The 23,500-nt window shown below is 37.6% G+C and overlaps 1 protein-coding gene across 7 annotated transcripts in view; it reads right to left on the bottom strand.

The window, feature by feature from the left end:
- The window catches only part of LOC410951 (RNA binding protein fox-1 homolog 2), a 315,194-nt gene that overhangs the window by 286,049 nt on the left and 5,645 nt on the right, over positions 1-23,500 (bottom strand). The window contains exon 1 of one of the 7 annotated variants that reach the window (XM_026439412.1): positions 12,945-13,811. The exons of the other annotated variants lie outside the window; for them this stretch is intronic. The gene's annotated coding sequence lies outside the window, so the exon portion shown is untranslated. Of the gene's footprint in view, positions 1-12,944; positions 13,812-23,500 lie in introns of those variants that run through there. 7 annotated transcript variants of the gene reach the window in all.

The raw sequence follows: 23,500 nt of genomic DNA, 5'->3' as shown, positions 1-23,500 counted from the left end.
CAATCGTTCGAAAATAGTTGATCAAAGTTGTCGAATATCAATGCTACTAATTATAACATTAATATTATTCCTAAATGAGAACAAGATGATTTTTATATACACCAATTCTCTTTGATAAACAACGTCATTACAAGAAACGTCAAGAATATTCTTAAAAATTTATATCTATCTTCATCGATTAAAAATTCCTCCAATATTCATTTCGTCTAATGCATCCACCAATTATTCAAACGCATTACGCATCTTTTCTAACAGATCACGTCCTAATGAAATAATCCTTAAAAATTTATATCCAACACTCGCTTTATCGATTAGAAATTTCCCAATTCCATTACATTTATATCTTAATTCATCCACCAATCATTATAATTCAAACTCATTTCTAATAGATCACATCCTCCAATATAAATATATAAAATCTTTAAAAGTTTTTACATCCATGCTTATAACGTTCTGTCGATTAAAAAAATCCTTAAATACTCTTCATCGACAAAATTACCTTCCGATTATATTTATACCTTGATGCATCCACCAATTTCGATTATTTAAAGTCGTTACGCGTCTTTTCTAATAGGGCACGTCATCAGAGATAGGATCCATCACGTCCCGTACATATATACATATATATACACGCGGCGCAACGTCGAAGGAAGTGCATCAAGAGTGAAGTGCATCCGTGTTGATGTCAAGTGGCACGATGCACTCTCTCAGGAACCGCAAATTACGTTATTGCCGGGCACACGAGCCGAGTAATCGATAGAGAGTGGCATACGTGTATCGCCAAGGAGAAACCTGTGCCTCGTATTTTTCCCCAACATCCCGGATTCGAGACAACTTAAAAAAAAAAAACAAAAAACTGGGAAAAGATACACGACTTTTTCGAATTTTTCTCCATGTGACGTGCAATGATAATAAAATTCCTTTTCCAAGAAATTTTAATACAAAAATACTCGTATCTTCATTTCCTATTGGATTCATATCGCTCGTCGTAATAAATTTCTGAAACAAGGTCCACCCTTTCTCACGATGCAAACGAGTATCGATCATTCGAGGGAGAGAGAGAAAGAGTGTATTCTTTCGGTGTATGATCCCCCTCGATAACCTTGACACCATAAGGGAATTGGAGCAGCTAATACGAAACCTATGAAATTATCTTCCTCTCTTTCCCTTTTAAAATAATCCTCCTCGATTTATAGATTTTTCATTGAGTTTCCACCCATCTCCCAGAGTGGTATATACAGAGTGGTAGGTTGGATGAAAAGAAGAAAAATCGCGAGACCGACGATAATATATATACGACAATCTTCCACCCCAGTTTCGACCGTTTTATCTCCTCGGTCTCTTCCTGCTCGATGCGATGATTTATTTTACCGCTTTGTCCTACATTTCTCTCTTCCCGTAGTCAGTCTTTTCGAAGAACGAGAGCGAACAGCTTGAATGTACATCGTTTCACTCTCTGTTTCGATTCTGTCCCCGTCCCCCTTTTTTTTCCTTTCTTTCTTTCTTTCTCTCTCTTTTTCCTTCCATCCTCGCTCCTCCTAAACCGAGACTATCGGTTTCCCATTTAAACCGCGATAAAACGGAATAATTGGTGGGAAAGAATGGAAAATGTATGGACGATTTAAACGAAGATTTTTTCTTTTGAAAGGAGGGAAGGAAGCTGGTACGGTAAATTTGTTGTTCGAGTGTATTGAAAATTGTGTTTTTTTTTCTATTGTACAAAGAGGAATAAAACGAAGAGACTGAATTCCTGTCAGATATATATATATATACATTGAAAGGTATAATATATGAATCACGATTATTTTTGGCGAAGAATATTATTTTTTTCAGCTCGAGTTACTCGAGGAATAATTTGCAAAATTTGTAAAATTTGTTAATCGTAGCAAATATTTTATTTACTATTTACCAACTCTTTAAAAATAAAATACTCATATTACTCTATTAATCTTTTTATACGATTATTATTTGTTTACATTGTACAAGTAATATATTTTTCGATCGAGCTCGCAAATAACATCGATAAAAATATTGGAAATATTCATCAGTTCTTGTTATCCATATTCCGTGCGTAATCGAAGGAACATCCGTTTGCCAAAAATTATCGATCATTTCTTGATCTTTCTTCTTGGTTGATCGCGATCCTCGCGAAATCTTTTCCCAATAATCGAAAGACCGAGTTGAATAGCAGAAATTTGCTTAGAAAGCGAGGTCCATTGAAAATTGACGTGGAACATTATTCAACGTTAATCTAGGACATCCTTATCCACTCTGGCTCCCATTCAAGAAAATCCTATACCATTGAACGTTGCCTCACTCGTTGGTGGTGGAAGTTCGATCGAATCGATAATACCGAGATCGCAACGCTATGTTGACTGAGTAAAAGTTTCTTTCCTCTGCACTCCGACTGTATATAACTGTGTAGCTTCGAATGTAGTAAAAGTTCAAAAGATCGAGTTTCTCTCGGCCTCTCCTTTCCCTGCTTCCTCTACCATTAACTGTTTCTGTGATCTCGTATTCGTCTCATTACATTCCGCTCTGTAATACGCCATGTAATAAGAAAATAACGAGGCTGTTAAATTGTTGCTGCCGCGCGTCGAATGACCGATTTCATAAATCCATTCGGAAATCCTAATCAAATTTTCTATCAAGCGATATTTGATATGAGGAGAAAAGTCAATTGAATAATAAGAAAATGGATAAGAATTGCTACTGTTCTCGAATTACTTATTATTTATTCTTAAACTCTTGTTAAACGAACGTTTAATATATTCTTGTCAAAAATCTCTCAAGAAATGGAAATTCCTTCGAGAAAATAAACATTGTAAAAAAAAGCACTGCCTACGAAAAAGAATTAATATAAATAACGCTTTTAATAATCTGTCGAAAAAAAAAAAAGTAAGCGGCCACAAGTCATGAACTTTACGAACGCGGAGAACGCTGGAGAGACGCGTTCGAAAATGCATGAAGGAATACCAGAAAGCTGGTTAACGATAAGAATCGGGAGAGGCGGAAGTGGAGGCACGGTCAGTGAGAATCTCGAGGATCTTTCTTGGAGATGCGGCGCAATAACGGGAATTACATTTGGCCGGTGCTTATGAGACCGGGGCGCGACTTCATCTCACCGTCCCGAGAGATAAGCACCCACGTGTTGATGCACGATAGCTCGTGTCGAACGAGGTATAGGTTTTATATCGGGGAAAGAGAGAGAGAGAGGAGGAGAGAGAATCGGCTCGAACTGAAAATCTGCCCGATATTAGCCTTTTCATACGCGCCTCGAAATGCATCCGCGCTCTCTTTTCGCGGCGAAACGAACGAGGGAATACTTCTTTTCTATCCTCTGATGGGAAATGGAGACGTGTGGGAAATAGGGGAGGGGAAGAAAGATGGAACGACTGGATTAATTATTGATCTACGAAAAGGAATATTTCGTTTGGATGATAGTTAGAGAAGAAAGGAATGGAATTTATTCCAATGATGGATCGAATTTGGAAAAAATTTGCTCCTTTTTTACATTTTATTTATTAAAAAAGAATATTGCGATTGTATGAAGTAAGCCTTTGAAAGAGAAGCTTCGTTTCTTTTAATAGGAAATAGCTTGTTTTCTGAGATTGGGAAATCAAAATTTCTCGATTTCTTCGAGGAAGAAGTTTTGATGCGAATTAACTGGAGACGAAATGGAAAATACGTATGGTTATGGAATAAATCCATCGCATTAATGGAACAGAGATAATCGCGGCTATTAGCTACATTGGATAAGAGACGGTCGGGCTTGCGAGAAATTCGATATTAAACGTAAGAAAATGACAAATCACCGATTAACCGCGTTGAATAATATTTAATTATTGGAAAATTCTCCTCGCCTTTCCATCCTTTTAATTAAAATCCTTCGAATATTTAATCATACTTCTATCATTCATTGACCAAGCGTAGACGAAAAGAATAGAAAAGTTTGAAATTTAACGAAATTCTACGATAACACCTTTAATTTATTCCTTGTACTAAAATAAATTAACAAGTAAAAAATATCCAATCTCGATCAACCGTGAATATTTTCTAAACACGACATTAACAAATTCCTAGGTTACGTCGTGGTAACCTTCCACCACCTCCTCCCTCCACCACCCGAGTTTCATGGCAAAAGAGTTGGGCGACGTGCCGCCATTACGGTGTCATTGCTCGCTGGCAATTAAACTTAATAATCGAAGCGAGGAGGGCAAGCGTGAGCCCCATAAATACTCGTTGCGATGCACGAGTGCGCATATCGCGTCGAACGGAAGAAGACGGAGAAAGAGGGGAGAAAAAGAGAGAGAGAGAGATCAAGCCCGGTTTGGCGAAAGCAGCCATGTAAACGCGATCGTTAATGTTATGCGAATTGCTCGTAAAATCAAGTATCGCCACGGTCACTTGAGCCTGCCATTTCCGCGGCTGACAAGTTCCATCGAGTTTCGAAACTCCTGTAAACGCCTACACAGGCCTGTTCCGTGCGTGTGTGCAGAAAAGAGAAAAAAAGAATTCCTATTTTACGAACCTGCTTTTCAGAGGAAAGGGAAGAAACAAGGGAAAGGGATATTGTAGAGAAGAAGAAGAAAAAAATTGATTAAAGGAGGAGAGGAGAAAGGAAGAAGAGAAAGAAGAGAAAGGGAAGTACAGAAAGAGAGGAAATTTCCGAGATGGAAACAATACGAGTCGAAGTTCGAAATCTATTTTCTAACTGATTGAATTTAATGGATATAACGATTCGTAAGTCATCTTTATAACGAATGATCAAATTGGAACGGTTATTGTATCGTCGATGTAATTTCCCTTTCCCTTAATTTCCTATCATTCTTCCTGAGAGACACTTTTTACACTCCTTCGATGAGTGTAAAAAGTTATTTCATTCGAAGGATGATATTGTTCGATCATTTTCTGGAAGATGTTTGCACAAGTATTTATCTTGTGCGCGATGCATTTAACGAGCGAGAGGGAAGGAGAAGAATTTTCACGAAAACTGAAACTTCTGCTCGACTGGAAAAATTCTGTGGAAAGTTGGCTAAGGTTAAGGGGGAAGTTGCGAAGTATCGAGGCAACGAAGCGCGAACGGTCGAGCGAATTGAGCGGATCAGGGCCACTATAGTACTATTTATTGTCAATTACGATATATACACTGTGCGCTCTATGAAGTTTTGTAATCGACGTGGCAGCTGCTTTATTCATTAACGATAAGGCAAGAGTAATAAGATTGTGAAGACGTGGCGTAATGGGGGTCAGATATTTATGAGTTGGGATACTTTCAAAACGAACGAGCGAAACTACGCGGAATAAATTGTTAAATAAATGAAAGAAGAATTGCATCGATATTTTATCGCGCGATCTCTCCTTCTATTTTAGTAGAAAATTAAAAAATGTATATATATATTTTTTACAAAATATTCTTCCACTATTTCTCGTAATTTTTGTCCCCTCCTCTGCGAAAATCACGGAATAATCGATACCATACATACACCGAAAAATTCCTTCGATATTCCTTAAACAATCTTTCTCCCCAAAAATTAAATTTCCTCTCAGGGATTGCACTCGATAACTAAAGATCGCAACGTGGCAGAATTCTTTTCTGAAAAGCTTTCTTACGAAAATTAAATTCTCCCTAAAGGGGAATGCACGATTTTTGACGAAGAAAAAAATTCGATCGATAAAAATAGAGAGATTATCGGAGCCAAACGATGAACAATTTTCTCCAAGTTTTTTTTATTATCCGAGTTGAGGATAAAAGAAGCGGGTTTCTGATTGCGCGGAGCTATAAATTTAACGAGTTGGAAAACTCGCTAATTTTAATCTTGACACACGGTGGACGGGCGTGAATTATGAATCGATTACGTAGCCGACATTGACTCGTATGTCTCGCGACAGCTATAGCTTTCACGGTTCCATCAACGCGTCAGCCAGTTGCATCGTCGCTCGATGCACCAGGATGCAACAGCTTGCACGTCCACGACTCGTTACAACGCGCTTATTAGACTGATCGATAACACTCGAAACTGTATTTTCGAACGTGTAATTACGAAGATGTGAAATTTTGTGATTTCTCCTTTTTAATTTTTCTTCTTAGAATTTTACGGATGTTAGAATAACGCGATGATGTATTGGAATTGCTTTGAAGGAATCTGGACACCAAGATGAATTGAAAATTGTTACGTAAAAGTTTCTAGTTATTTCTAAATCTTTAAGAGAGTTCCCTAAAACTTTAAAGAAATACTAAGTTATAAGACTATTACACTGACCCAACCCAAACACGCGTGATGTAACACGCGAAAGAACAGGCTCGTCGAGAGATTCAAGATTTCCAGGATGAAAGGCTCGAAATATCGTTCTTCGAAAGATATAAGAGCTGAAAATGAAGTAACTTCCTTTAAATGGAGATTTAAAGGGGTGGACAAGATAAATGGACAGCTAATTGACCCGGATAGCTCCATTAGTCAGAGCAGCAGTGACTCTGGTCACTCAAAGACCTTTCCTTTCCAGTCGCCTTTCCTTTCTCCTTCTTGTCCATCCACCTCTGCGCATCCTTCTCGAAATCTCATCGATTTCGATTCAAAAAGAAAAGAAGGGAGAAAAGAAGGAAGAAAAGAGAAATCCTCCCGAACACGAACGCTGAACGCATCAAAAGGAAACGGTGCACACACAATCCCCGCGATCTCGCGTTGGAAACGAGTAACCGCGCTCGTAAAAACCATTCACAACGAGCACAATATCCTCCACGCAACTGAAGAACCAAGAGGAGCCAAGAGAGCAGCCGGTAAGAACGTGCTTTCTCGCCAGGCTGGCAGCTTCGCGCCGCTTAAACCAGCCTCTACGAAACGAGGTTTCCACGAAAAAGATGGATTTACGCGGAAGGATTCTTCCTCCACCGTTTTCCACACTCGATCCCTCCCCCTCTTCTTCCTCCTCCTTGTTGGCTGACCTCTCGCGCGAAGGAAGTATTCTGAAATCGCTGAAGAAGCTGAACGAGTATCGAGATATCCTCCCTGAGATTTCGCGTTCCTCCTTGCACACCGCCGTCTTTACACCACGCGAGATACGACCGCCGATTTGAATAAACACGTCGCGTTAAGGATGAGAGAGGACGTCGACTGAGATCAGGAGACGCGTAGATTTATCAAAGTAAATAAACGCGGGTTTAGTCATTCTTTGTTTTGAACTTTTTTGCACGCCGTGTGAAGCTAAACTGATCCGAGATATTTCTATTTACGTTGTTATCACTGTGAAACATTGACGAATTTTGAGATCCAAAGTTAAATGAAGGGAATAGGGAAAATTTTCTATAGTAGCACGTAACTTCAAGTAATTAAATAATTTAAACGAAAAACAGAGTAAGAATTTAGACGCGAAATTCAACGAGTTCGAAGAAATATCGTTATAACAGAGATATTTCGAGTTTTTATAAAACAGTGAGATTATCATCGACTCCTCCCATTCTTATTAACCGACGTGGCACAGTTTCGAACAATTTTTCTTCCCTTTGAGATCCCGCGAACGATACATTCTATCTGTGACGTAATCAAATAACGTAATCGCGTCACTATTTGCACAAATACCGCGCAACAACTCTTCACTTGCTTTAACATCGTTATTATTTCACCTTTGGACGCGGCAAAGAGACAAGAGATGCGTTTCACGATCACGAGGTGGTGTGTGTGTGCGCGTGTACGTAGATGCGCCGTAATTTCGGGTAATTTCATTTCGCCGGAGAGACAGAGGCTGGCCTGATTACTGGGTGGGTTGACAGAGACTCGAAACCGCGGAGAGGGGAGGAAAGAGGCACGTTCTCGATGCTTCCCTCGAAAAATGCAGGTTACTTTGATTGCGGCCCCGCGATTCCGCGCGCACCGTGACCGGCATTACTGTTATTATTCGCCTCTCTTCGGACGAGAGGCAAATTGACGATGGAGATCTTTGCCCGTTCAACGACTCTCCTTGGAGCGCAAGGACGCGGAACGATTTGGATTTTCAGTCGAGAAAATTGAAATAATTTTTCTTTTTTTTGAATTTTGATTGACGATTTGAGCTTTGTTCGAATCGATTAAAGTTTCGACAAGATTTGGAGATACGAATCATTCGATTGGATGTATTTGTGAGTGCGAATAAAATTTTTGACAAAGGTTAATTATCGTATGGTATATGATAAAATATTATGTGTAATTTTGGTGTTAAATTTAAAAGAATGGAATTTTCATACCCGCTGTTTCTCAATTATGCCGTTTCACGTAATCGTTCTTGGCTTGGAAAAAAAAAATCCGTTTAAACGAAGTTTTTAAAGTTTCATTGAGAAATTAATAATATACTCTCTTGTATACGTGCATAACAGATTAATAACGTATAATTAAGAGATCAATAATGGTCTAGCGTGTTAAAACATTTACATTCGTTTCATTTTATCTTATTACACGCGCATCGTGGAAAAAATATCTCCGTTTAATTCGATTCGTCTCTAGATTAAATTTTCTTCGAAATTATTTACGTATTACGATCGAAAATTCGTGAACCAAATTCAATCGAAACTTCGTTACATCGAATTCTCAAATTACACGTCCTAACATCTTCGATTTTTAATCATTCATTCAACAAAATCGTGGAAATTGAAACGATGGAAATTGTTATTGAAAAAACCGATTGCGCTACTCCAATTACTTCGACAATCAAACAAACGCCTGTCCGCTCCGTAATTCAGAGATATCAAATCGTGGGCGTATCGTCGCAGACATTAGCATTATGAGGGAATCGTGCTACGGAAACCCAACAAATACATGTCAAAACAATATCTTTTCTCCTTTACGACGATAAGATCATACACCAAAATACAATGGTAATCTAATCGATCGATAAACCGATGCATAGATAATCGATATCGCGACCAAGCCCTCGATAATTTAGCGTGCAAGTCCTTCGGAAATCCGGTCGAACGTGATCTGGAACGTGGACAAAAGAGGAGCGGCGGTCGCTCGATTTCTTGTTGATCGTCGACGACGATCGAGACTGTCGAGACTCAAAGATCTTCTGGGAATACCGGTTCCACGTTTACCATCGAAACGGTTCTCTTCTCCTCTCTTGTCGAGAAAAAGAAGAGAGAGAGAGGGAGGGAGGGAGAGAGAGAGGATATTTTTTCCGCTCGCGACATCTCGAGGCGAAGAGAGTCATCTTCGAGACGCGTTGTCGCCATTTTGCATTACGTATACTTCGAGTCGAGGAAGAGTTAATTTATAACTCGTGCTCCCAAGTCTTTTTTGTCGGTTGTTAGGCAAATGTTGTTAGGCTTGAAACGGCTGAGTTCGACAGCTGATAATGAGGCTGTCGTTTATTAATGGGGAACGCGTTAATGTATCTTTTGATTACGAAAGTTGCGAGCGAAATTGAGAATATGGGCGGAAATATCGTCTTTGACGGTGAACCGTTTTCGACGTATTTCGTTGTAATCTTTTCGTTTCAAAGGGAAATTCGAGGATTCGTTAACTCGTTATTCGCGCATCCTTGTTCGAAAACTCTAAGATTTTCTTTCTTTTTTCGAGGAAAATAGAGAGAAAAGAGTATTTTGTAAATGAAAGATGCAAGATTATTTCGTGTCTCTATACTTTTCTGCGAATTAAAATTATGCGGAGGAAGAGCATATTTTTCTTATTTCACATTTACACATTTTTGTCAAGTGTAACGATATTCGCGTAAATACTTGGATTCAAAAAAATAAATTGAAGGTATATTTTCACGAATAATAATTTGTATAACGTTGCATATAATGATTAAATCTTCGTTCCATTCGTTTGCATACAAAATTATGCCTATTGAATTACAAATACACGTACTCTCGTTACGTGTTTCGACTTTTTAATTATTCGACACGGGTAATTAATATACCTTACACTAATTATTCGAATTTATAATATATATATCTCTACTGTCAAAATCTTCAAAACGAATGTACATTATACGAAATTAAAAAAAAGTCTCTAACATCGTTCATATTTCTTTCTCGTAATTTTTATTCTCTTTGATGAAAAATAAATATACAGATACGACAATATTCTCTGGAAAAATGTCTAATCTATTATTATCCATAGTTTCCACTACATAAACACTGTACACTTCTTCCCAGACGGACAAATGGAATTTTTCGACTACATTTTACGCGATGTATCTTCCTCTCTCTCTTCGTTTACCGTTCATTAATCATTTAATTTTTCTTTTTTTCTCTCTCTCTCTCTCTCACTGATATTAGGTTATCAATGTTACGCGCTGACGATGCGCAGCATTATTTTTTTTTTTTTTTCGCGTCGATGAAGCCAGCCGCCCGTTAATCTGGAGATAAAACGCGGCAGATAATAATAGGCGCTAATCAATGCAAGAAAACACGCGCATTCGTATATTTATTATTCGCGGTGATCGGTTAGTAATGAGTCTCGTTGTATGTGACTCACGAAAGTATTCGAATATTATCTTATTAGGAAAATTTTCATTTTGATGATAGGAAGTTCGCGATATGGAATATAATGGATTTTTACACACGGAGGATTTATTTCTTCGGCGAGGAGAATATTGAAAAATTAATCCTTCAAACGTTTCGAATGGAATTTTGCTTGAAGATATTTTTCCTAATGTGTTAAATTGTATTTCTACTCAAATGCGTGAAATGTTACTAGGATATTTACGCGATTGCCAACTTTCTATCGCGAATAGAAATTAATATTAATTCTGTATACTAAGTACACTCGCGTGCACATTTTTTAATGGTTGAAAAAGACAAAAAGGCGTGAAATCAATCAATATGAAGATTTGAACATTTTACACATGTTTATATGTTTATTTTATTTTACGAGATTGCAAAGTTATATTTAGAAGAAAAAGAAGAGGAAGAAAAAAATAAAAGAAATAACGTCAATAAAGTTCAAGGGTTTGTTTTACCTTCTCAATATTTGCACACATAATCTTCATGCTTGTGTCTTACGAGTAATTACAATATTGCCCAATCATCTTATGTTATTGAAAAACACAAGTTTTACGACAAGTCGGCATAAACTTTGATGGCTTTAACCATTAATTTTAAGGAACGATACTTTATAACGTATTTATCGATCTTCTTATTTGAATAATAATTGTATTTTTATTAATTTCTTTGGCAAATCGGATATATAGAAGATATCTAAAAATAACTCGTTCAACATTTTCTCGTCCAGTTTATGCTTCCTTCCTAGTTAAACAAACTAATACGTATCTCTAGAAAATTTCCCTGTAAAAAGTTCAATTACCCTCATCGTTAATATTTTACTTTGCGAATTCGAAAGTTTCGAATTATCTAAAAAAAAAAAAAGAAAAAAAAAGTATTTAACCAAAGTCGTTACTTTCCCACTTGACAAAACAGTTCGTTAGAACCCGACCCTAACTATTCATCACTACTTTATTTACACCCAGAGCGTTCGAGCACTTTACGAGCCACCGTATGTCAAGATGAGTTTGCTCAACGTTTACGATGCTATTTCAAAAACGAGTAGAATAGAATCGATGGATCGCATGCAACGTCCCTTCCTCCATTCTTTTCCCTTCGCGTGACGGGGAATGACCTCGCAACCGCGTTTACACCATTTCACCATCTCTCTTTCCATTTTCCAATCTCGATCAATCATCTCGCAAAACTGGTTCGCGTTATTGAATTAATTGCAGGAAAAAAATATTATCCCCGAACGATTGATAATTGCTAAAGGGATCGTTTTTACTCGGGAATTCGGGAAATCCTCGTTCCTTCTTCCCGTCGATACTCGAACTCGAGGGAAGAAACAGGAGGAGACGAGCACGAGGTTCGTTAAATAAGTTGAGAAGTTTTTAATAAAAAGAACGTGATTCTACGGGAACAAAGGAACGTCGATGACGAAGCTCTTGGACGAAGAGGTTTATTAAAGCCGATCTGGTTCCACGAGGCGCCACAGGTTTCCAGGAACGTTATGCAAGTGTCGCGCCAAGATCGAGAGGATTGTGGAAAGGAGGAGGTCACGGGGCCAACGATCGGCACGGTCTACTCCGAATCGAGAGATCATCGTGCCAGGGACGCCAAGGTCCTCTTCGAGAAAGGAAAGGAGGGAGAGAGAAAAAAACCAGGCAGAATGAGTTTATTCATGCATCCGCACACTCTTGACTCTGCACTCGAATCAAGTATATCTCCCGAAATGTCGTTATTTCGAGATGAATTTCTGAGAGATTTCGTCTGTCGAGATGATCGAGAATTGATAATGGAGGAGGAGAGGGATCGTCCTCTCGATTGCGGCTTATTAAAAACAATTGTCGGTCGTGCCGCCTTGACATATACGCTTTTGCAATTGTTTTATTATTTTCTTCTTCTTCTTTTCTCCTTTCTCTCTTTCTTTCTTTCTTTCGTGTTGAGAGGGGACAATACGTTTACTGTAATTGAATTCGATTGAGAGGATTGATGGAAAAAGTACGTCTTTGTTTTGAAAATGTAGAGAACATACGTGTACGCGTGTGTATAGGAAAGGAGCGTGTAAAATATACAACCGTATTGTGAACTTGTATCATTGAGGGGAGGGGAAAAAATTGATTTGAAAGATTTGTTTGACTTTTACGAGAATTTCCGCGAACCTGATCGCGGAACGTATTTACGATTCGTTTTTACAATAAACAAAACACAAGCTGCCCGTTTAAAAATATGCTTGTAAAAGTAGGACTCGTGTGAAAAATGAAACAGATTAGATCAACGAGTGTACACGATATTTCTTGTATTGTGACACATCACGATGCAACGAACGGTGTTGTTTCAAATGAAAATTACGTTTCACCAACTAATGTAATCTTCGTATTAAAATTAACTCGTAACCACTTTTCTTTTTCACCATTCCTTGAATTCACATCCGAAACGCGGCACACACACACACCACCATGCACGAAAATAAACAATATCTACTCACCGAAGAAGCTCCCCACCGCACAAGACACCCCAAGATCCACCCGAGTCCAGCGTCCTCGTCCTCGAACGGATCACAACAGATCACACCTTCCTTCCTTCCTTCCTTCCTTCCTTTCTTTCTTTCTTTTTTTCTCGTTCCCCGAACGATGTCCGTTTCACTGTTTCACCTCGAAGGCGAAAAGAAACAAAAAAAAAAAGAACAGGAAACGGAACAAAGAAACGCAACAAGACCGATCAACGGGCGCGAACAACCGATAAATGCAACAGTCCTCCTCCTCCTCCTCCTCCTCCTCTTCCTCTTCTTCCTCTACACTCTTCTACACCAACAACGATGAACAACAAACAAACAAGGCCACAGAGAGCAGAGAGAGGACACGGTGTTGCGCGACGAGCGTGTCACTCCTCGAGTTGAAACGTTGGCGGAATTTTCGGTTCGTTGCTATCGAGGGGGGGGAGAGTGTTCGATTCGTCAATGTCCTCCTCCTCCTCCTCCTCCTCCTCTTCCTCCACCAGCACCGCGCGCACAAACACTCGGATAACGAGACGAAGGGGAAAGAAAGGGAGAGACGAATAAAACACGGTCGATCGTGGAAATGTCGTTGGACGGGGAGAGAAAGGGGACGGGGGAGGCCGAAAGGTATACGCGATATACAGACGAGACGAGAGAGAGAGAGAAGAGGGCTGCGTTGTACGACTGGTACACGGCGCGACCGATCCTCCGCCGCGACGAGAAAGACTGTCCGCGTGTCCGAATGGCACTGTGGCTCGCGCGATTCTGCCGTCGCTCGCTTCCACCGACCTTAAAGGCCGGCCGCAAGCGCCGCGTCGCGACGCGCGCAAACGCCGCTCCCGCTCGCTCTCGAACCGCACACCCGTGTGCCCCCTTATCGCTGCCCAAACATTCTGCTTTTCCTCGCCTTTTCCACCCTCGCCGCCCTTTCCGCCGCCGGAATCATTCTTCCCTCCCTCCCTCCCTCCCTCCCTCCCTTCGTGGCGGGACGAGGGTTGTTTTGATGCCGCGCTTTTGCCGCTTTTGAAGGCGGGCAGGGGGTGGAAAGGGGTGGAATCGCGGCAGGAGCAAGTCGCGCGGGGCTTTTTTCGCCCCGATCAGGGGGAAAGGGGGTTCTCCGGCTAGGCTTTGGGGGCTTGTTTTTGCCATTCGATACAGCGCATCAGAGGGGGAGGGTGGAGGTGGAGGATGTGTTGCGGGGATGATGTTTCGAACGGGGGAGGGGGGTCGATACGTGAATCGAACAACGGGTTTGGTTGGTATAGGTTTTTGGGGAGAATTTTTTTTAGTGTTTGGTGGTTCTACTTCTTCTTGGTGTTGTTCTAGTTGTTCTAGGCAAAGAATTTTATTTTTTTTTTCAGATAAGGGAATGGTTAGGGGTTGATGCACGATTGGAGATGTCGTTGATGTTTTAATTCCCAGTTATTTTTATGAAAGCGAACGAGAACTTGTTGATAAAACAAGTGGAGAGTTTCTAGGATTTAATTCGAGCTGATTCTACTTGACGGAATGTTATCATTTGAAGGATAAAATCAACTCATAAAATTTTTCACGTTTTTTTTTCTTCTTTTTTTTAATTTACCTTCGTAATGGTGAAGCGAAATTTGAAATAAATAAAATATTCAAGCTTTAGTACCTCATCACTTTTTGTAAAAAAATATTCCCAAACGAATAGTCAAATCATGGAAAAAAATGGAAAAAATTCTAAAAATTTGAAAATTAAAAAATTCCTGCTATTCGAAGTATTCACTACACACAAAAAAAAAAGAAAAAAGAAATTTTATTCAAAACTTTTGTTCAAAAAAAATCATAAACTTCCGTACAACCTTAAATCTATAAATAATTCCTCGAATATTCGCATCATCGTTCAACCCCAAATCCCAAAATCGAAAATATTACTATTTCCCCCGTATAACATTAAATAACAATCGAGGTCTATGAAAGTAAAAAAATTTGAAATAAAAATTCACAACGCGAAATCCGGAATTCCAATCGTTCAAATCGACGCTTCAATTTTTTCCCCTCCCCCTCTAAAAAAAAAGGGAGAGAAAAAAAAATAGAAAATATCGAACTTTCGAATCCCTCCGTGTTATTTTGCATATAGAGACAGAAAGAGGGAAAGAGAGAAAGAGAGAGAGAGAGAGAGAGAATGAACCAATCCTGTGTCGATCGTGGAAAATTCACTTGGCCGGTCGTTTTAGTTGGGCCGCGCTGCATTCGTTTACGCGTATTGTTAGGAAAACTGGATTACAACGGGACCGATATTGTCTTCAACGACATCCGTAATAAGAGCTCGACGTGTATAATTGTCGGCGACACACAGATGCGCGCCAGGACTGTGGAAATGAAATTAGCCGGGTCGAGCGTGCACGTTAAAATCTATAATAAACGAGTATCGACTCGAGCAACCCTCATCAACACCCTTGGCCATCGTGAAAGGAGTTTCGCGTGTCGTGGCTGTACTGTGCGAATGTCTGGCACGATACTTGATATATATATATATAGCTAAATTTCTATTCTCCAATGAAAATTTTCATTCGATATACACTCGGTCTTCGTACAAGGAAAAATACTGATTTCGATGAAAATTAATTTGTGTAATTGAAAGAGTTCAGCATTTTTGTATTGAATGCAATTTTGTTTTAAAAGAGGACGTTGTATTGAATCTTAAGAAATTGTATTATTAATCGTTGCTTTCTTTTATTGTAATTGCAAAGTGTATTTTGAGAAAAAACAGTTGATTTCATTTACTTATTTTCCATTAATAAATTATTCCTTTTACACAACCCTTTGTGGTTCGTATATTCAACTGTTTCTTTAGAAAACAGGATTGATCTCGATGATAATCTCGATCGAATTAAAATGTATAATTTTTGCGACTGTATAACGTTCTCGATCGTACAATGGGTATTTTTAAATTTGCGTTTTACATGGAAATTAATAGCAGCGGAGAAAATATGTCTGACGGATAATAAATTCTGGGGATAAAATCATGAAGACAGAATGCACGTGTATTCTATATTTGTTTGATGTATTATCGGTATATTCGACGAATAAAATATTGAATATTATTTCCTTCTTTTTTTTTTTTTTTTATAACCCTCGATTTTTTTTTAAGATTGTTTTTGAAAGAGCGAGAGACAGGAATTTTGTAAAAACACAGGTAGGGAAAGAAATTAAGAGAGATAAGTAATAAACGCGAGGTACGTTATATAACTGAAGAAGTGAGAAAGATATTTCAACCAGTGATTACTTTATTGCTTTATTTTTAATTTATTTTCTAGAACCATGCGCCTGCCGGATGATATTTACATATTTACCTGCGTTTCAACGTTCTTCACTCTCTCCATGTTTTGCGACATTTAAAATAAATTCGCTCGAAAATCACGCGGAACAAGATATTATAAAATATAATTGCAAAATATCTTTTCTTATGTCGTTGATATTCTAAATAAAAAAGAAAAAATTACACTATACAAATATTCAAACAACTTGAGCTGAAAACAATTTAGACTTCTAAAAATATGGTCGAAAAATCTATTTACACGACACGTCTATCTCAAAATATTAATTATTATACGCGATTACAATTTTATCCTTCAAGAAAATTGAAAAGAGTCCAACTTCAACTTGAAACAACGTTTCGAACCAAGTGGAGCGTATAAATGGTTCGCATTGCACTCCAAATCAACTTGAATTCCTCTTAATAAGAGAAAAGGCGGAGGATAATTTTCCAAAGTATCGAGAAAAAAAAAATTTATCCAATTATTGAATTTTTCGGATATCGGATGATCGTCATCCATTGTCCATCAACAATCCGCGTTTATTTCCGCCCTCGAAATAAATTTTGTTGCCGGTTAACGGCGCGTAATCGTGGAACAACAGGCGAGAAGAGATCCACGCCGATAAAAGTTTCAAAGTGAAAAACCGACTCTGTAATAGGAGCTCGCTCGAAAAGTTGGATTATTCATTTCCGATGCATGCACAAACACGATTCATTTCCAATGCGAACCATCGCCGGACGGAAAAAGTTTTTCGAACAAAAGCCATTGCGGTAACGCGGGGAGGAGAAGGGGGAAAAAATCCCAGCTTCCGCGTTATCGTTTTTCTTCCCCCTTTTCTTTCGATTCCCCCCTCCCTTTTCTCCTCTTTTTTTTTTTTAATTATACTCATTATTCCCAGAACGACGTGTATAGTTTCTAGTTTCAATAATAGATTTGAAAGAAATCTTAGAACAAAATCGTGGGAAAAAAATTGGATAAAAGTTGCCGCGAATGAAATTGTTAAAGTTGAACGAAAGTTGTTTTTATATAAATTTAGTGAGGCGTTGAAAATATTTATCAAGTTCCGAGGGAGTTGAATACAATTTTCGAGGAAATAAGGTTTCATCGATTTTCCATTTTCCACATTTTTTTTTTTTTTTTTTTAACGTAAGAGGATCTTTGACAAATTTTAATTCAACCGTGTGAAGATTTTCTCGTAAATTTAGACCGGATTTTGAATTTTTCTCGTGTATTTGTTCTCGAGGCTGAGAAGTTGAAGAACGGAGTAAAAGCATGGCGTATTCTTTTTAAGAAGCCTTGAAACTTCAAACACAACGACAGAGCTTTTCTGGGTGCGCCTACTTGGCCAATATTTTCACTCTTTCGCTATTGTAATAATGCTCTTACTACCACCCTCGAACAAGAGAGGAACATTTGTGAGGAACATTAGACTCACTACAACTGGAGAACACCTTATTAGATTCATAATTGTGATATTCATTATAGATTGATCAATAATTACTCAAATTATATCATTTCCATACAATAATCGAATTTTATCACATTAATAATTATGTGATAAATATTATATCATATTTTCTTAATGCATCTGTACATTTCACTCAAGTTTACAAATTTACATAGCAAAATATTTATAAATTAAAAATTTAATTTCATGTAAAAATTTAGAATTACCCTGATTAATGATGATAAAGATTATATATGCAACAATTTTACTCTAAATCTCCTTACTTGCTACTAATTTCAAATCCCAGACAAAATTCACTTCGATCTCTGATTCTATCCTATCGATCGAAAAATAAGATCAAACAAATTTCTTTCCACCGATCTCTATGATATCTTACGTTCTCTCAAATCGCTAGACGCAAAATCCAGAATCGAGAAACTTGGTGAAAGAAGGATTCGATGGAGGACATCCAGCTTCCTCGACAGAACAGTATGGCGGATCGATAGAAACGAACGTGGCCGGTGAAAGGCTCTCTCTCGTTCTCTCTTTCACTCTCTTTCTATCTAACTCTCTCTCTCTCTCTCTCTCTTTTTGACGAGAAGGACTCTGGAAAAAAAAGTTGCTGTAAACGTGCGAGAAAGTTGAGCAGCGGCGAGTCTATACGACTGACACGATTTTCCGTCACGTATTTTATAACTCCTACATCGTCCACACTGTACAACCTTTCACATTCTACAACGTTCCTTTCTTCCACGCAACGCGACTTATGGAGACGATCTTTCAAACAGATTGCGACCGATGCCGAACGTTCATTCGTAAAGATGGTATTCCGAATTCTTTCGAATTTGAAATTTTCTATCAGAGAAAAATTATTGAGGAAATTTTGAGAGATAACGTGATGGATTGGTATGTAAAATATATAAAAAGTGAAAAAAATCTTTGTAGTATGATGTAATTTAAAATACTTAAAGAGTAAATTGAGAATATAAAGTCATTGAGTTAAAAAGCTGATAGTAATAAATTGATAATAAAATTCTCACTTTCGAACAAGAACCTGCAAAAACTCGAATCTGCATCTTCGATCCATGAAACCAGCGCCGTAACCAGTTCCACCGTCCAGGTAGATCCTTCCAAACCGAACCAACTGCTATTTACAGATCGACTTGCTCGACGACTTGAACCAACACCCGTCTAACCCGACTCAAAACTCGAGAGAAAGTGAAAAACCGGATTAAAGCTTAATCCTTTTAATTGCCATTGTACAATCTTTTTTATTTATCCCCATCATAAATATCAAACAATTTTTATTCTAACATTTCTAACTCCTATTTTAACGTCTCCTAATTTTTACAATTAAAATTTACAATTAAAAACTCGCAACACTGATAACAGTTAAGATTAAAGATTAAATCCTATCCAAAGATTTACCAAGATCGGTATAAAGTTATTCCTCATTCCAAGAATTCCAAGAATAATTTCAATTTCATTTGTGAATCGATCAACAACCTCTCCAATCTCCTTATAACGTCCAAGGCCAATTCTTAAAACAAAAAGAAATTATTCCAAGCCTTCGAATTCTTTTTCGCGAGCCTTCCTTCCCTCCCTCTAACTCCTTCATTTCTAAGCCTCTATCTCGATTGATATTCAACCGTCACACTAGTCGTGCATCACTTTCGCCCGGCTCGGGCTTATTCAAGAAAATACCGTCTCCCCGAGGAGAATAACAAAATGTCAGGCGGTTGTTTGCTCGTACACGCGCGACGAATCGCAATCCCGCGGCGGTGGTGCTCGCGGAAACCGATTCCATGGAATATCACTTTGAACGGTGACGTCGGGGCTGCCCCCCCTCCTTTCCCCTACTCCTCCCCCTCAGTAACTCAGCGAGTGTCGGCCCGATGATAAAGCGATATTGTGTTGTAAATTTATATGACGCTCGCCAACCTGCCGCCTGATGCGTTTCGGTAATGAGATTCGCTAACTGAGGAAATGCGGCGAGAAAACGCTTCGATCCGCTTCGAAACCCGTCGTCGTTCTCATCCCTCCACCCTTTCGGTCAGTTTACAACGACACGGATTTTCAATCTGTCCAAATGTTAAGATTGTTGATGAAATATGGGATGGAAAGGGAGAGGGAGAATCGATATTTTTGGGCGATTAATAAATTTATTTATCGAATGCGAATTTTTCTACTTAAAAATTGAGAACATCATCGTTTTTTATTAATAAATTTATGCAATTTAATCAAGTGCAAATGGAATTGGGAATATTTCTTATTTAAAATATGCATCGAGTAAATCGAGAGAAACGATCGTTTTGGGAGGATATATAATCGTTCTATCTAAAATTATGGGCAAAAATTGGAAAAAAGAATCTACATCGTTACACATTTGCTATTAATCAAATATGAGTGAGGTATTTTAAGTGACAAAGCGATATTTTTTTTTTAAACTTCTGTTCCTTTTAAAATGCATGCACGAGAGTGGATCGTGAAAAATGATCCTTCTCGAAAGAGTGGGTCTGGGTTCATAAAAGTTTGTGAAATTCTGTCCCGTAGCTTTACTGATTTGTCGCCTACTCTTCTATCCTCATCCCTCTTCCTCTCCCTTTCTTTCAATATCATCAATAAAATTATTAATAAAATAGAATAAACGAATTTTTGTAGACTTTGAAACAAAATATTATTAAGAAAAAAAATAATTACAATTTCGGATAAAAATAATTTGGAAAATAACAAATGAAAATGATAAGAAAGAAAGATATAAAAACGATATGATAAGAGCTTCGCGTACTCGGCTCATTCGCCAAATTTAATCATCATCGCGCGAATCGAAAAACATAATCCGACAGGCGAACAGCCTCTCTTCCCCCTCGTTCTAACGCGGACTCGATTCGCGAGGCTGGGATTTATTCGTGGAAAATATTTGCCGGGAAAATGAATAACGCGGTGGGATTTAAGCGGGCGAAATGAGGCATCGCGCGAATCTACGAAATATTCGCGCGAGGAGGAGAAAAAAAAGAAAGAAAAAAGGAGGAAACGTGATTTAACACTTTTGCAAACCGGTGAGACCGAGAACAAATTCTGACACGCGTGAATCGCGACAGTGTGAAATTGCGCCTGGCCTCCCACGTCCCCGTTATTTATGCAAACCGGCGTGTTTACGAGATCGTTCTATTAAAATAATAAACAAAGCGCAAGGGAAAAGAAGAATCGCGAAAATATTCGAAATATTCGCGTTCGTGAGAGATTCGTGAGAGGAGGAGGTTAAATTTCTTGAACGTGAAAGGGAGGAAATGATCGATTTCCGATCGAGGAAATAAGATAGGGGCGAAAATTGATTGAAAATTTATGATAATTGCGAGTAACTAGTAACGTTTCATTTTGAGAGATGAAGGCGTGTACGTATTATTTATAATATTTTTTTCTATTCGTGGGGAAGAAATTTTTTTTTTTTTTTTTGCGAATTTTAAATGATGGAAAAATATTATTTTTATATAAGAGGATATTACTGTATGAAAATTAAAAGCCCGTTTTGTTGGAAGATGAATATATTTATCGTTTAATTAATTAATAATTATACGATGATGCGATGTTATAATATGTTAATTTCAACGATAAAAATTTAATCGTGGCTATCGAAGATCTTTTCGAACGAGTAACGAAATATTTTCCGAAATAATTAATGTAAATAATATAGGAATTTTAATTTTTATTGAACAACTTTATTTAAAACGGGTCTTCATTTAAAATAAAATTTCCTTAATTCTCTTTTACGTATTATGCTACAATTATTACATGTTCCACAGTGGATAATTCACATGTGCATATTCATAAGAGTATTAATCTAATATTTCGTAAAAATGTAAAAGAAGATTGAATAATACATAAAGAATAAACTACCGAATCATCTCTAATCATTTAATTAAAAGTATAATTCGAAATGAATTTACCACACTTGTCACATCAAATTCCATCATCATCTCCAATTTCAAAAACCAAAAAAAAATGAACCACACATCTATCCAGACACCTATATTTAGAATCGACGAAATTAAAATCGAAAGCTCTTTCGGATCCGACGTTTAAATCCAGGAAAAAAATTATGGGTCCGTCCAGGAAGGAAGGAAGGATTTCCTTCGTGGATACCGGTCAAATTTCGCCGACATGTTCGTCCTATATCGATTCGCAGAGGGCCGACGTTGCGCAGGTCAGTTCACGTAAGTTCTGCTTTCCCTAATTGTACTTGTTGCACTTGGGGTCAGGTGCACACGGAGTCTGGATTCGGCAGTGTGCCAAACGTTTGACAAACGGCGCCCCGACACGCCACTCCGTCCCCCGCATCTAAAACAGATATTTCCCGTCGTGTGCCCGCGAGGGGCAAGACTCATCCTTCCTTCCAAAATCCTCCTCGCTTCGTTTGTAGTTGGAAATTGTACGGAACTTTGCGAATATTGGAAAATGTTCCGATATACGAATAATATCTTGGGGAGAATTGTTTCGATTAATTGTTGCGATATTTTACTCGTAATTGTGCCGTGTTACGAATTTTCTATCGAACGGAATTTAGGAAGAAATTACTGCGAATATTCTGTCTGTTGGAAGATAGATTTTCGATTCGGGTGAATCTTAATTATAATTCGTATTATTATTTCGATATTATATGTGTGATATTCACATTTGGTCAAGAATTTAAGAAATTGGGAATTTAGTATAAATTTTGGGAGTATTTTACATTGGAGAATATTTTTTTTTATGGATCGCAGAAATTATTATTTTATTTTTTATTATTTAGTATTTTAATCGGATAACTGTAATATGTAAATATATACAATTGAAGTACGAAATTATTTTGATATTTGATATTATAATACGTTCACGAATGACAAAATAATTTTAATGAAAAATATTATGAATAAAAGAATTTTGATTAAAATTATTAATTTAATTAATAAAAATGGATAGTCGTCATTATAAGTTATCGATAATTTATCGCCGATCGATCAAAATTTTTCCGAGAGAAAAAAATTTATAAATTTAAAAAATGAATTTAAAACTATTACGATGAATTTAATTAAATTTAAATCCTAGGTTATTAAAACGTCAATATGAATAAAACTGAAAAATTGAGAATTATTAAAGTCGTAAACGTTGTTAGCATAAAAATTCCTCCGTTTTATATTTACACGATATTTTATATACTTTAAATATTCTAAAAATTATGAATGATTTACGAGAAATTTTAATCATATAAAAAATCTATGCTGCTGATATTCGAGACGATTTTAAAACGACTAACATCAACGGGTTCAAGCGAAAGATTAACACAGGAACGAAAGGCCCTCGACATAATTGTCCATGGAATTCCTCTCAGAAATAGTCTGCAACGCGAAACATAATTGCGATTCGAGGAAATTACAGCTCTCGTCTCGCGTGTTACGTTCCGTTTATAATTATCTAATCCTCCAAGTACGAACCCAGTTATTCAATTCCCGTATTCAACCTCATTTCTCCCTCTCTCTCTCTTCCCTGATCAAACTGATTTCCCATCGTGCCTTTATTAAAAACTCCAGTGAAATAATATTAACACTGGAAAAAGATTTTCGGTCAAAACACGTTGCAAAAATTCATTAAAAATATTGTAATCTTTTAAACATGTTAAACCAAAATGTTAGTTGTTTGTTATGCGAAATATATGAAGAATAATTTGAACACGATGTGTTGTAAAAAAAAAAAACAAAGTGATAGTTGGAAAAAAATTATTTGGCCAGAAAAATTAATTAATTGTTACTAAGAAAAATATTTCGTACGTAATATTTCAT

Source organism: Apis mellifera, linkage group LG3 (assembly GCF_003254395.2).
Source record: "Apis mellifera strain DH4 linkage group LG3, Amel_HAv3.1, whole genome shotgun sequence".
NCBI classification, from domain to species: Eukaryota; Metazoa; Arthropoda; class Insecta; order Hymenoptera; family Apidae; genus Apis; species Apis mellifera.
Note: the sequence above shows the minus strand (reverse complement) of the source record. Positions and strands in the feature narration are given on the sequence as shown.